We start from the raw sequence: 14,483 nt of genomic DNA, 5'->3' as shown, positions 1-14,483 counted from the left end.
GTGACCATGGATACATCATTTAACCTCTCTATTTTTGGATTCATTGTCTCTGCAATACAGATGGAAGTAGGTGGCTTTGAGTGCCCAGCACACAATAGATTCTCAAAAAAATGTTGACTGCTATTCCAATAGCGATTGCTTAGGCATAACCTGACGTAATGAATAGGTCCCTTCATGAGAGGGCACTTAGAGGAGTTTTTCTGGGTTTTGTTTGGTTTTTGATTTCTATCATGAGGGAAAAATAGGTAATTTTTAAAACACAGTGATGAAGATGGGAACAAAGGGAGCTGTGACTCACGCCCCACCCTTTACATAGCTTGTTTGTTATTTCATGTTCTGTAATACTTCAGACAGTTATATAATCTCTCTTCTTTGGGGGACTGTCAGGATGTGACATCCGGAAAATGAAGAGAGGGTGTTTTGTGTGAGATGCAGGGTAGGGCAGGAAAGAGGGGTGCTTCTTCCCACTAGGAACATGGTGGAAAGCCGTCCTAAGCACTGCCTGGGAAGTGGCTGTCTCCACTGGAGCTAGGCGTGCTGTATACGCATTGAGGCCCTGTCTGTCCAGCCTGTTATCATACCCTGGATTTGAGATCCTGTTTCTTCTCAGTTCTACTGGCCTCCAGGTCTTACTAGCCTTGGAAGTCAAGTTTGGATTGCCCCGGAGACGAGAGAATACATTTTTTTTTCTCCTCAAATACGTGCTCTCATGTCAATCTGCATTCAAGAAATAGAACTGAATTTTCATCTCCAGCAAGACAGGAGTAGTCCATCAGAGCTATGCCCCCATTTCTTGCCTGCCTCCCTAGCCTCTTCCTTAGTGACTTCCCCTCTTGGACACCCAGAATCTCCGAGGGACCATTTTCATTGAAGTGGCAGTACCATCCCATCTCCTAGCCTCTGTGAAGGGATTCCCTCTCCTCTCCTCTCCCCTCCCCTCTCCTCCCTCCCCTCCCCTCCTCCCCTCTCCTCCCCTCTCCACCCCACCCCCACCCCACACAACCCCACCCCACCCCACACCCACCCCACCCCCCCACCCACACACCCTCCCCCCACTCCACTCCACACCACACCTCCCCCCCACCCCACCCCCACTCCCTCCCTCCCCCACCCCCACCACCCACCCACACCCACCCCCCCCTCCTCCCCACCCCACCCCACACCACACCACCACCCCACACCTCACCACACCACCACACACCCAAACAACACCCCACCCCACACCACCACCCCACACCACCCCCACACCACCCCACACCACACCACCCCCCCACACCCACCACACCACCCCCCACACCACACCACACCACCCCCTCTCCACACCACCACCCTCCCACACCTCCCCACACCACCCCTCTCCCACTCCCACCACCCCACACCACCACCCCCACTCCTCCCCCACTCCCCCACCCACCACCCAACCACCCACCCCACCCCCCACACCACCCCACACCACCCCATCCTCCCACCACCCCCCCCCACCCCTCTCCTCTCCACCCCTCTCCTCCCCACACCTCCCCTCTCCTCCCCACACCACCCCTCCACTCCACCCCCTCACCACCCCTCACCACCCTCACCCTCCCCCCTCACCACCCCACTCCTCACCTCCCCTCCTCCCCCTCCCCTCTCTCCTCACCCCCTCACCTCACCTCTCCTCCCTCTCTCCCCCTCTCCTCCCCTCTCCTCTCCTCCCCCTCTCCTCCCCTCACCTCTCCTCCCCTCTCCTCTCCTCTCCTCCCCTCTCCTCACCTCTCCTCCCTCTCCTCTCCTCTCCACCCCTCTCCTCTCCTCCCTCTCCTCCCCTCTCCTCTCCTCCCTCCCCTCTCCTCTCCTCACCTCCCTCTCCTCTCCTCTCCTCCCCTCTCCTCTCCTCTCCTCCCCTCTCCTCTCCTCTCCTCTCCTCCCCTCCTCTCCTCTCCTCCCTCTCCTCTCCTCCCCTCCCCTCCCCTCTCCTCTCCTCTCCTCCCCTCTCCTCCCCTCTTCTCCCCTCTCCTCCCCTCTCCTCCCCTCTCCTCCCCTCTCCTCCCCTCTCCTCCCCTCCCCTCTCTCTCCTCTCCTCCTCTCTCCTCTTTTCTTCTCTCCTCCCCTCTCCTCTCCTCCTCTCTCCTCTCCTCTCCTCCCCTCTCCTCCCCCTCCCCTCCCCTCTCTTTCCCTCCCCTCCCCTCCCCTCCCTCCCCTCTCCTCCCTCCCCTCCCCTCTCCTCCCCTCCCCTCCCCTCCCCTCCCCTCTCCTCTCCTCTCCTCTCCCTCTCCTCTCCTCCCCTCCCCTCTCCTCTCCTCTCCTCCCCTCTCCTCTCCTCCCCTCTCCTCCCCCTCTCCTCCCCTCTCCTCCCCTCTCCTCCCCCTCTCCTCCCCTCTCCTCTCCTCCCCTCTCCTCTCCTCCCCTCTCCTCTCCTCTCCTCTCTTCCTCTCTCCTCTTTTCTTCTCTCCTCTCCTCTCCTCTCCTCCCCTCTCCTCCCCTCTCCTCTCCTCTCCTCTCCTCCCCTCTCCTCTCCTCTCCTCTCCTCCCCTCCCCTCTCCTCTCCTCCCCTCTCCTCTCCTCTCCTCTCTTCCTCTCTCCTCTTTTCTTCTCTCCTCTCCTCTCCTCTCCTCTCCTCTCCTCTCCTCTCCTCTCCTCTCTTCCTCTCTCCTTTTTTCTTCTCTCCTCTCCTCTCCTCCCCTCCCCTCTCCTCTCCTCTCCTCCTCTCTCCTCTCCTCCCCCTCTCCTCTCCTCTCTTCCTCTCTCCTCTTTTCTTCTCTCCTCTCCTCTCCTCTCCTCCCCTCCCCTCCCCTCTCCTCCCCTCCCCTCTCCTCTCCTCTCCTCCCCTCCCCTCTCCTCCTCTCCTCTCCTCTCCTCCTCTCTCCTCTTTTCTCCTCTCCTCTCCTCCCCTCCCCATTCCTCTTTCTCCTCCCTCCCTCTCCTCTCCTCTCCTCCCCTCTTCTCCCCACTCTTCTCCTCTCTCCTTTCCTCTCCTCTCCTCCTCCTTTCTCTCCCTCTCTCCCCCATTCCTCTTTTCTCCTCCCTCCCTCCCTCCCTCCGCCCCCCTGCCATCAAGGGGAACTGAACCCAGGGCTTTACACATACCAAGGAAGCTCTCTCCCACTGAGACTCATCCCCAGCTGGGTAAGAGGAATTTCTTCATATTGCTGTTCTCCTTCCTCTGTCTTTACTTTTATAGCTGGAGAAAAATCTTAGTGTCTTCAAATTTTTGCAGAAGACCCATTATTAGGTTTATTCACTTAGAAGTGCACTAATACACAGAGTTAAAGAGAAAGGTGAGCAGAAGGGAAAGGCAAATGCTAAGTTACATATAAGAAGGAAGGTGTCCTCGCTGCCTGAGTTTTGATCCTGCTCCATGGTGGTAGACAGGCCTGGATAGTGTTGGTAACTGTGGACTTCTGAGGCTTTGCTTGCCTGTCAACGTCGGCCATACAATGTGACTACATATCCATTAGCACCTGAATAGAAAAACTAACTCTGGTATCAGTGTGAATTACCAGTGATGAACTCTGCTTGGCGGCCCATTGGTTTTCTTTGCTGAGCCACAAACACAGCTTGGAAAACAAGTTTAGTCTGAACAGGCTTTAAGGAAAAAGGCTATTCGTTTGGCAAAGCAGTGTGTCCCACGTGGGAAATTACAGAGTGAGAGAAGTACCAGACTAGGGAGAAAGAACAAAAAATGATTTTCAGATCCTCTAAGGTTGTGACCGGGTGGGTGTGGGGAGATAGATTTATTCTCTATATTCCCCACATGCTGGTTCAGTGGCCACAGAAAGCTTGGATTCTAGGGGTCTGAGCACCAGGCTACGGTACGTCCATAGGCCTCTGTGGTCTGTCACAAGTCCCCTGCACCAACCCACTGTCCTTCATTCCCCCATAAAGAGTGTCCGTTCTCATCAACTGTTCACTGTCCCTTTAACATCCTGAACTTTTTCTTTCACATCTCTCTCACTTACTGCTTTGTGGTGCGGACCTCTTGCCCATTGGTATCAATGCAGTTCTATACGAAGATAAACCTTCCCTCTGCCTCATCCCTAAGAGCTTCTTTCGTTTTGACTTGCCTCACTCTCCTTTCTTTCCAGACTGATCTGGTTCTTCAAGACCATATTCTGTAACCTACAGCATCATCACCTTCACCCCACCCCCACCCCCACCCCTCACCACCCGAGCTTCGAGCCTTTCCTGATGATGTTGGTTCTAAGAATGAGGAATCCTCAACTCCTGAATTATATGCTATGGAGAAGTCATAACCATTCTAAGGCTACTTATGACCCATAATTTTCCAAACTATGGTTGATTTGGGGCCAGCCTCATTTGTTGGGGACCCCAGAGCACACTAGCTCTTGCTAATATTCATGGTCATCCCAGCAGATGGAATAAGTTAGTTTAGTTCATATGGGTAAATGTTTCATTTCCAGAGAATCGTTTTATTTGTGCCAACTTTAAAATAATACTACATTGTCTTTGTGGAAGACTCCCCCCCTACTCCAAGTAACATAAGTCTTTCTTGACAGCTCATTCAGTCTCATCTAAAACTTTGTTAAAATAGACAGCATCCCCTCTTTCTTAAAAACATGTGAACATTTGTATGGGGAGGGGAGGTGTGAAAGAGCTGAAAGGTCTTTTAAGTCTGGATGCAGCAAGTGAAACCAGGAAATAACAAGGCCACCATGTTTTCTTGGGTGGACTGCACACTGTGTAACTTCAGATCTTATGGACATGCTTCCTCCTGGAGTTGAGCAATAAGCAACCTGTTTGGCTAGAGGCGGCGGTGGGATTCTGCATAGGCCTATCCCGAAGTGAATCAGGAGCCAGGGCTAGCAACTAAGCCAGAGGCAGAGGGTACTGACCCTAGTCCTTCTCTTAGTCCCTCTTCTGCTCTGTAACAGAATACCAGAGGTTGTGTAAGCCATAAACAATGGAAGTTCTAGGGGAGCTGGAGGCTGGGAGGACTAGATCAAGGGGCTGCTTCTGGCGAGGGCCTTCTTGCTTTGTCGTAATTTTATAAAAGGAGATTCAGAGAGATTAAACTGAAGAACTGCCCTGAATGTGCTCCGGCTGGGGAACTAGACAGCTAAAAGAGAGACACTGAGCTGAGCATCAGCGTGCATCTGTGGTGATATTATGTTCCCCAATATATTGTGTACCCTAATAAATTTATCTGGGGTCAGAGAACAGAACAGCCACTAGACAGACATAGAGGCCAGAAAATGGTGGCACACATACCTTTAATCCTAACCTTCTGGAGGCAGAGATCCATCCGGATCTCCGTGAGTTCAAAGCCACACTGGAAACAGCCAGGCATAGTGACTCATACCTTTAATCCCAGGAAGTGACGGCAGAAAGCAGAAAGGTATATAAGGCGTGAAAACCAGGAACTAAGCCTGGTTAAGCCTGGTTTAACTTTTTTGAGCAGCACAGTTCAGCTGAGAGGCATCCAGTCTGAGGAAACAGGATCAGCTGAGGAATTGGCAAGGTGAGGTGGCTGTGGCTTGTTCTGCTTCTCTGATCTTCCAGCATTCACCCCAATACCTGGCTGCCGGTTTGTTTTTATTAATAAGAACTTTTAAGATTCGTGCTACATGCATCCTTTGCTGCTTCCTGACTGTGGATGCCATGGACCGGCTGTCTCACACTCCTGTGTCATGCCTCTGCAGCCCTTATGGGCTACGCTTTCACCTGTCAGCAGAAACAGACCGCTCCTCCCTTACACGGCTTTTGTTGGGAATTTTGTCACAGCATCGAGGAAAATATAACCAACATGCACTCTTTCTCGCTTCATTGTTACTTAAGACACAGGAAGGGGAGAGTTTATTAGGCCCTCCTCCTCGGTGTCTTGACAAAATTCTCATTCCTACAGGGGCTCTGAGCCAAAATTTCTTGAACGGTTGAGATTTCAGGCCCATCTGGTTACTGCGGTTGTATCAAAAAAAAAAACAAAGGACACAAAATAATGTAAGATAAAGTAAGAAAAGAAAAATAAATAAACCGGAAGACACGTCCCTAAAACACCAGGACTGACATCTATACGGTGTGGATTTTGCTCCCGACAAATTTGGCAGAAGCTGCAAAGCAAAACCAAACCAGACAAGAAGCCACCCACGGTCTCCAGAGGCCTTGGGCAGGGACATCCAAGACAAAATGCTGCAGTTGTAGACATGAAAATGCTGGAGACCAGAGAGGGATGAGCTGGTCAGGAAGCATGCACTTCCGGTGGATACTCCCATGCTTATTCCACTCTGCCAGCTCCGACAGTACAAAGCTCCAGGCAGCAGAACCCTCCACCAGAGCAGCCCCGTGGCCTCCACCAGCTCCCAGTCAGCTGCAGTCACAGCTTCGCTTGCCCAGTGGGAGCCTTCTGGTAGGGGTTGTTCAAAGAAACCAGCCAGAGGGATTTACATAGGAAGTGCGGAGTTCTGGGGGCACGAGGAGGCAGCTGTACGAGGCCAAGAGGAAGATGAATTCCGTGGCTCTCAGGCACCAAGACGGATTTGAGGTTGCTGTCGCTGTGATGCTGCGGTCCTAGAGAAATGGATAGCATGGATGATAGACATCCTTTGGCACCATGGTATCAAAACAGTGTTAATCACCTCCACTCGGATCAGAGCCTCCTCCTGGTGCTGGCTGTACGAAGGTGGATTAGTATGCTGAGCCCATTAACTACAGCCAACACGTTCAGTGTAAATCAGGCTGGTTTCTTAAATTACAAACAAGAAAAAGCAACTGTGACAAGAAGCCGCAATGAGATGCCTCTCCTCCCGGTGAAAGGAGAAGTATGTTTTCTCTGGCCAGCCCACACAGAATCCGATGTTTTCTGTGATCACTGAGAAGACAGAAAGGTTTTCAGAGGAGACTCTTGCTTCTCAGCTTCACAGCCAGGCCTGTGAAGGAGTCACTAGGAAGTCTAGAGGACCAGCCTATGGAAACGAGGCTGAGCAAAACGGATCTTTGATTCCACGGAGCCATCCAGTAAAAACAAGATGTCAATGGATGGGTCAGGCTGGCCAAAACATCCAGGCTAGCTCACCTGTTTTCAAGCCTGGGGACCCGGTTTTATTTTAGACCTTTGACTATTCAGAAACCTGGAAGCAGTACCACATGTAAGCAGAATTGGCTATGTGGGTGGTAGAGGTCTGAGACACCCAGAGACCCAGAGATTAGCACCATGGAACTGGGGGTGGGCTGGGGGAGATGGGGTCAGGAGGCAGAAGGGAACCGTGGTGGGTCTGCCATGCAGGAGACTTAGCAATGGCTGACTCTGACATAGAAAATAAGAGGGAGGAATACTCTTATTCACACCAGCCAGTTACTCACTGGTGCCTGCCGTTGGCTGCACCCAGGCAGAAGCTCTGCCGCATAGGAACCCTGGGAAGGCAGCCTGCTGGAAAAGCCACCCCCACCCTCAGTGGTAGAGCAGGGCAGGAGAAGGGCAAGGAATTGACCTGAGGACAAGCAGGCCGAGGCCTGGCACAGGGAACATGCTGGGATCGTTTTCTACCTTCACCACAATGACCTCACCTCACCCGGAGCCAGACCATGACGAATCAATTCCAAGCCGCAAAAGCCGGCTGCTGGTGGGGGCTCCGGGGAGAAGAAGCTCTGCCTCATGTTTTCATCAGCCATTGGACCCCACTGGGGCCCATCTCAAATCCTTGTTTCACTGGCACCCTCCTGAGTCTCACCATAAGAGTCTATACCGCACGGAGTCTGACATCTACGCCTGTCTTTTCAAACCTTGGAACTGGTCACTCTTGTTCCCTGCAGACAACCTCAGTATCTAACTGACTCCATGCACAGACAGAGACATTCTGTCTAGCTATGGTCTTCAAGTTTTATCTACAATCGCCTCTGCCAAGACCAGCTTGATAAAGCACTAAAGTTCCAAGACTCCGAGAAACGGATGCCTCCTGTTTCTCGGTGTTTAGCTAACATCAGACCGTTTGAAGAGAGTCACCCCTTGGTGTTTGGGGAGATTGGTTCCATCACAATCTCCCCACAGATAAGAAGATCCATGTCCCTTATAGAAAGTGGTGTGGTATTTACACATAACCTCTAAACGTTCTTCCATATCCCCCAAGTCATTTCTAATTACTTCAGTGCCTAATCCAATACTAACACTATGTAGATAGTTGTTACACTTATTACTTATGGGATAATGACAAAAACAGTCTAGTAAGATGCAATTTTATCCCAGACATTCTTGATCTGAGGTTGATTGAATCCAAGGATGTGGTCGACTATATATCTAAGCAATGACCCAGGGTCATCTTGCTAAATTTAACCTTATTGATGTATCAGTTCGGAGGCTCGGTACTCTCTGTCAGCTGTGTGGCCTGAGTGTTACTTATCCTCTTGCTGTATCCTCATCTCTACAATGACAGCAGAGGCAGGACTGGCCTGTGGATGAAAGGAGACAGCCTCTGTGAGAGTCTTTAACCCGTTACCTGACACATGAGCAACACTTGATGGACAGCACAGCTACAGCCAGAGCAGTGAGAACATGTCTCACTGCAAAGGACTGAAGTCATCTCCACTTAGCTGGGCAGCTTGGATCCAGAACTATCTGAGTCTAGCATGGATCCACAGTCCCCACTTCAGGTCTCTCTAGATCGTCTGGCTCTGTATTCCTCTGATGGGTTCCATCGTCCTGGAATATCTGTAGCATGACAAGGTGCTGAGACATCCTCCCAGCTGGGCAATGTGCTCCCCAGAGGTTGCCTAGAATCCTGGAATGGAGGTCCATTGGCCTGGATGGGTCACACTTCCAGCTCCGAGTTAGTCACTGTGGCCTTGGAGTTTAAGGCCCTAGTTGGCCAGGTCTGAGCTGGGTGTCCATTGTCAGTGAAGTGAAAGGGAGTGGCAAGGCTTCAGAGAGGCTTGGAGTCAACGGTAATCAGACACAGGGATGGATGCTGGGAAGGTCAAAACAAGCTGTGTCTGCTCCAGGGGCTTTTTCTGCCATGGTCATTACAATTCACTATTTGTTCAGTGCGGGCAACACTGCTGTTATCTCGTCTATTCTAAGCTGTACCATGAGTACACATTGGCTCATCAGTGGAAGAGCACCTGCTTACCATGTGTGGAGCACTGAATCCAATCCCCAGCAACCCCAAACAAAGCAAGAACTGGGGTGGCTTATTCTAGTACACAACTAGGCTGATGGGGATGTGACTGGGAAAATCACTGGAAGCTATGATCAAGCAGAAAGGCTCTGGAGAGAAGGACATCCCTCAGAAGAACTCAGGAAAGCACAGCCCCACATGGAACTGTGTCTTAGAGGATGGATTGTGCGTCTTTCAGAGCCACATCTTACTAAGTGGCAATATGGAACATATTTTAGTTGCTAAATTACCCAAACCTCACAGTGATTGTTAAAAAGATTAACCAGTCACAGGTAACATGCTTGTACACGGCTGTGTTGCAGCATGGGTCCTTGTTAGCCAGCAAAATTCCCCACACAGGAAGACCCTGCCCACAACACCATCTTGCTGCATCGTTTGAAGTTTGTTCTCCACCTGAGGATTTCATAACGTTCTGATTATTTTCCTCCCTTCTAGGTTGAAGAAGTCTATGATGTGAATATCATAAGAAGTTCAGGGGCCATCCCCTGTACTGAGACACTGTTCGCTGGGCAATATCATCGTACCTTCAAACAACCGGCTTACCCAAGGATGAGTGATATTTGCGAGTATATAAACACGTAAGGCAATGGTACTGTGAGACCAGCAACTCTGACATTGAATCTTCCTATATTTTACATGTAATGCACTCTGTCAATAGAATAATCTGTTAGGCTCCATGGAGTATTAGGAAGACTTGGCGTAGAAGAGTTCTTCTATGGAAATGGGAATGTTCTCGGAGATTTCGTTTTCAGTTAAGAGTCAATGAACTACGACAACTGATATGCTATAGTCTCTGTTCAAGGCTCAGTCTCCGTGCGAAACAATTGGATAACTGCGGATGGAGCTGGTTAGTTGAGCCCATCTGGTATTTCACTTGACGAGCATCCAGATCTTGTTGGCCGAGGCCCATGTGAGTGTCGGAACTCAGCTGATTGGGCCAAGCAAATTGCTCAGTTTCAGCGTCAGCAGAATATCCATGTTCTCTGTCTTTTTTTTTTCCTTCTAAAATCATAGGCAATAACTATGGCATATAGTTTGTGTAGAACTGTATACATGTGTGCACATGTGCATGGCTACGGAGACCAGAGACCAATCTCTGGTGTCATTCTCCAGATGCCAGGTTTTTGTTTTTGTTATTTTTTTTTTTTTAAGCCAGGGACCTCTGACTGGCCTCATGCTTACCAACTAGGTTAGACAGGCTGGCCAGTAAGTCCCAGGGATCTGCCTGTCCTTGTATTTCCTGTGCTAGGATGACAAGCATCCACCACCATACTTGTCTTTTTTAATGCAGGTTGGGAGGGGGGCACTGAATTCAGGTCCTTGTATTTGCAAGGCAAGCGCTTTGCTGACTGGGCCTTCTCCCTAGCCCTGCTGCATAGTTTTATGTAACAATTTTCCAAAGAGAAAGAATGCATATTCCAAATGGAGAAAGTCTTCTTGGGTGATTAGGGTGTTCTTCGGAAAGCAGTTGGGTGTGACGAACTCACCACGTAGACACAGAATAAATAAAATAACCTTACGTTTCTAGACTTTATTACACTTTTTCAAACAACTTGACATGGAGTCATTCTCTCTGTAAACCGTCCCCCTGGCAGGTAGGGCTGACACCTACCTCATGTAGTGTACACCCTACTGGGGCAGACTCTTCCATGATGACCACCAAACAGAGACACTGTTGGCTCACGTCAAGCAAAACAGTCATTGGGTTTATTAAGGCTTTCTTTTATTTTTTTTCTTTTATATTTTGAAGGGTGGTGTAGACCAGATTTAAAAACACGGCCTAAGGAAGCAAGAAACCATTCCCTCAAGTGTTTATGAAGTGAATCACAAATTCATCCAGCAGGACTTCTTACCCGGAGAAAAAAAGGCAGAATGGTAACAAGCTGAGTCTCCAGTACCTTCCACTCTGGGATCTCCTCGGGAAAGGGTCACAAGGGCAATCATTTTCAGCTGTCCCTGCCTTGCTTCCGCTGGCCATGGAAATCTCCAGGCAGGATAAAGGCAGCCTCTGCCTAGACTGTAGACTGGCCTCGACAGACCTTGGAAAGTTTAGGATACACTTTTCCCGAAGCTCCTTAATTTTTCCCATCCCTCCCTGATTGAAAACATCATTTATCCCATTACAGCATGTGGAAAGAGAGGGGAGAGAGGCAGACGGATCTGAACTCAGGATAAAAATTGCTTTATGGGGTTATTATTCTCATCCGTAACAGATGACCATTTTCATGTCATTTAGCTGATTCTGGGGCAGGCTCAACTCAGAGAAATACCAAGTGCTATTTTCATGCTGTGTATCTCAAGAGCCCCCGATGAGATCTGTGTACCCCCATGCAATAACCAGTGAGACATCACTTGAGCATTTTCTTGGAAATGTCTGGACATTTGGTAGAGTCCAGTTAGCCATTATTTCACTGGCTGCATGTGAAGAATTCCCCTCTTCCGCTTAGATTGTGGTGAGTTCTACAGATTCAGACTTCCCCACATTGTCTGGGCACTGTCTGGAGACTAGGGTTCTAAGGAAATCGGTGGATTCATGCTATTCCTCATTTTTTTTGGGGGGGGGGTGCGGTAGTGGCTGCTTCTTGCATGGCACAACTCCACCACGAGCTCATCAACCCACCCAGCCCTCTCCACTCGGGAGCTCTCTGGGAAATTTGAAGATGATGTGTCATTCAAAAGGCAAAGGAAGCAAAAGTGTTTTTAATGCAAGTAGATGCTGGAGCGGTAGAGGCTCTGAGCAGCCTGCAGCATCCCAGCTGCTGACATCAGCAATCTGCTTGTTATTATGCAGTTGGGCCTCAGACTGTGGTGCTGGCCAAGTATCATTTCCACTTTATGTGAAGAACATGGATTCGGTGCAGTGTCTACTGAGCTAATGAGTCAGATTTGGAATAAGTCTCTGAGCTGTGCCTACATATGAATGAGGTGATTCCAGTCCACTAACCAGCTTCCAGGGACTTGGAAAAAAAAATAAAAAGATTTGACTCAGTCTTGATATAATCTGGCCAGAAAGAGCCAGAGACTAAGAACTGAGAAGAACGTATGTTTTCATGGGTACACAGCACGCGCATAATCTTGTGATTTTTCAAAACAGAATGATTGAGGTATTTCTGATGTGAGGTAAAAATGGAAGCTGCCTGCCTGCAAGCCTTGGACTTTCCTCTGTGGAGGCAACATTTTAGATGCTCTTGGTTTCCCCAGGCTCCCAGAGAAAGGGGCCTGAATGGGCAAGGGCCTTCTAGCGAGAGGCATACTACGAACAAGTGGGGAAACAGGACGTGAAGGGGCTGCCTTCAGAGCCTGGCCTAGTTGGGTCTCCACGGTTGTGTTCAACACCATCACCACAAACAGTTGGAGGAACGAGAGGCCTGATTTCATCTTGTGTCTCAGGTCACACTCTGTCGGTAAGGCAAGTCAGGGAAGGACCTCAAGGCAGGAATCTGGAGGCAAGAACTGAAAGCAGAGACCAGAGAGCCGTGGTTCTCAACCTTCCTAATGCTACGACCCTTTAATAAAGTTCTTCATGCTGTGGTGACCCCTCCCCAAGCATAAAATTATCTTTGTTGCTACTTCATAATGGTAATGTTGCTACTGTTAGGAACCTTAATGTAAATACCTGTGATTTCTGATGGTCTTAGGTGACCCTTTTGGAAGTGTTTTCAACCCCTAAAGGGGGTCGTGATCCACAGGTTGAGAATCACAGCCATTGAGAAATGCTGCTTACTAGCTTGCTCTCACACTCAGCTACCTTTCTTATACCCCAGAACTCCCTGCCCAGAGGTAGCACTGCTCAGAGTGGGCTGGACCCTCCCACATCAATCATTAAGAACAGCCTCACAGACTTGCCTACAGGCTGATCTGACAGAGGCATTTTCTCAGCTGAGGTTCTGTCCTCTCAGATGACCCTAGTTTGTGTCAAGCTGACAAAAAAAACCCAAAACAAACAAACAAACAAACAAAAACCCCACAAAACCCAACTAACACAGAGCCTTTGAGAAGAACAAGCATCTTTTATAGAGGAGGTAAAAAAAAAAAATCATTCTCATGTTCATGGTTTATTACAATAGCCCTTTCCAGTGCCTGTTGTATTGGGAAACCGTCCCTAGATTAAAGGTGAAGACACTGAATGACAAACTAGTTGCGTAAGATACAGACTGGAGGAAGCCCCAGAGAAACACACTGAGTGGTGGTGTTTGGTGATGGGGCCATGGGATGCTGTTGTGTTATCCTCAGTGGAGGAGTGTTTGTGATTAGGAAGCTACACAGTTAAACCCAAACAAAGTGCCAACACGCTACATCCATGTGCAAAGTTCTAGGTAAACTCGTGGTCTGGTTTTGAAGGGCTCGTGTGGTTTTCAGTTTTAATGGTCAATGCCGAAGGTGGGTCCATAGTCACAATTGCTATCACTGCCCTCCGCCACTGCCCAGCTCTTAGTGAATCCTTAAATCTCAGATTTGGGTGGCTGTTCTTTCTCCCACCAGTAGGCTCCAAGGTGTTCTGAAAGCTAGACGATTTCATGTCTTGGGGCCAGGGAAAAGTCGGGGTGGGTCTGAGAGAGGCTGTGTTGCCAAACAGCGTGCAGGCTTTTACAGAACTCCACGGATGGCAATCGAAAGACTGAAAAGTCATCTCATAGAAGGTTCCCTTCATCAGGTTAGGCACCACAAAATTAAACAAAATAAATCCAAGACTGCTTCATCAAAATAGGTTTCAACAGTCTAAGGAAAATCGTTAGCTCCCAACAAGCCATAAAAGTATAAGTTGACAGAAAGTATTTAAAAATGTAGGTGCAGCTATAGAGTATTAATATAACAGGCAATCTTTAGCTTCCTCTTGATTTTATAAATGAAGAAGGCATAATTACATATGAATATTTTCTTTCTTTTGTTGATAACAGCAGGCCATATATTATCACTGAATACTTTTTATTTTCTGTTTTAGCAGGCAAGTACAAATAAGGAGAAACATGAGTAATTCTGAGGAAAATATGCACAATGGCATATAAAGAGAACAAGAAAGGCCAGTCAGAACTGGCCAAACAGTCTCTAGTTCATTGGGTCCCATGTTACAGACAAAACTATCAAGAGGAAGGAGCATGCCATGTGTGTTCTATTAAGATAGATCAGCCTGAGTTCTGGAAAGGAGGAATGACCACGTTCAGACCTCCTCTGTAGAGACGTATCTCACTTCTCAAGGTGTCCTAAGATTCCCATATCACAGCACATGTAGACAGTGGCACCATTTGTCTATCACCACGTTAATGTGTGATCCACGACTTGGCTGAATTCTACGTTTCCATCTTGTTCTTCCTTCCTCACAGGGATCCAAACTCTCCAAGCTCTAAATGGCTCCTGCAGAGAGGATCCGTATCTTGCCCCCCG

Source organism: Peromyscus eremicus, chromosome 16_21 (assembly GCF_949786415.1).
Source record: "Peromyscus eremicus chromosome 16_21, PerEre_H2_v1, whole genome shotgun sequence".
Taxonomy (NCBI): domain Eukaryota; kingdom Metazoa; phylum Chordata; class Mammalia; order Rodentia; family Cricetidae; genus Peromyscus; species Peromyscus eremicus.
The sequence above is the reverse complement of the archived record's forward strand: the minus strand, read 5'-3'. Positions refer to the sequence as shown.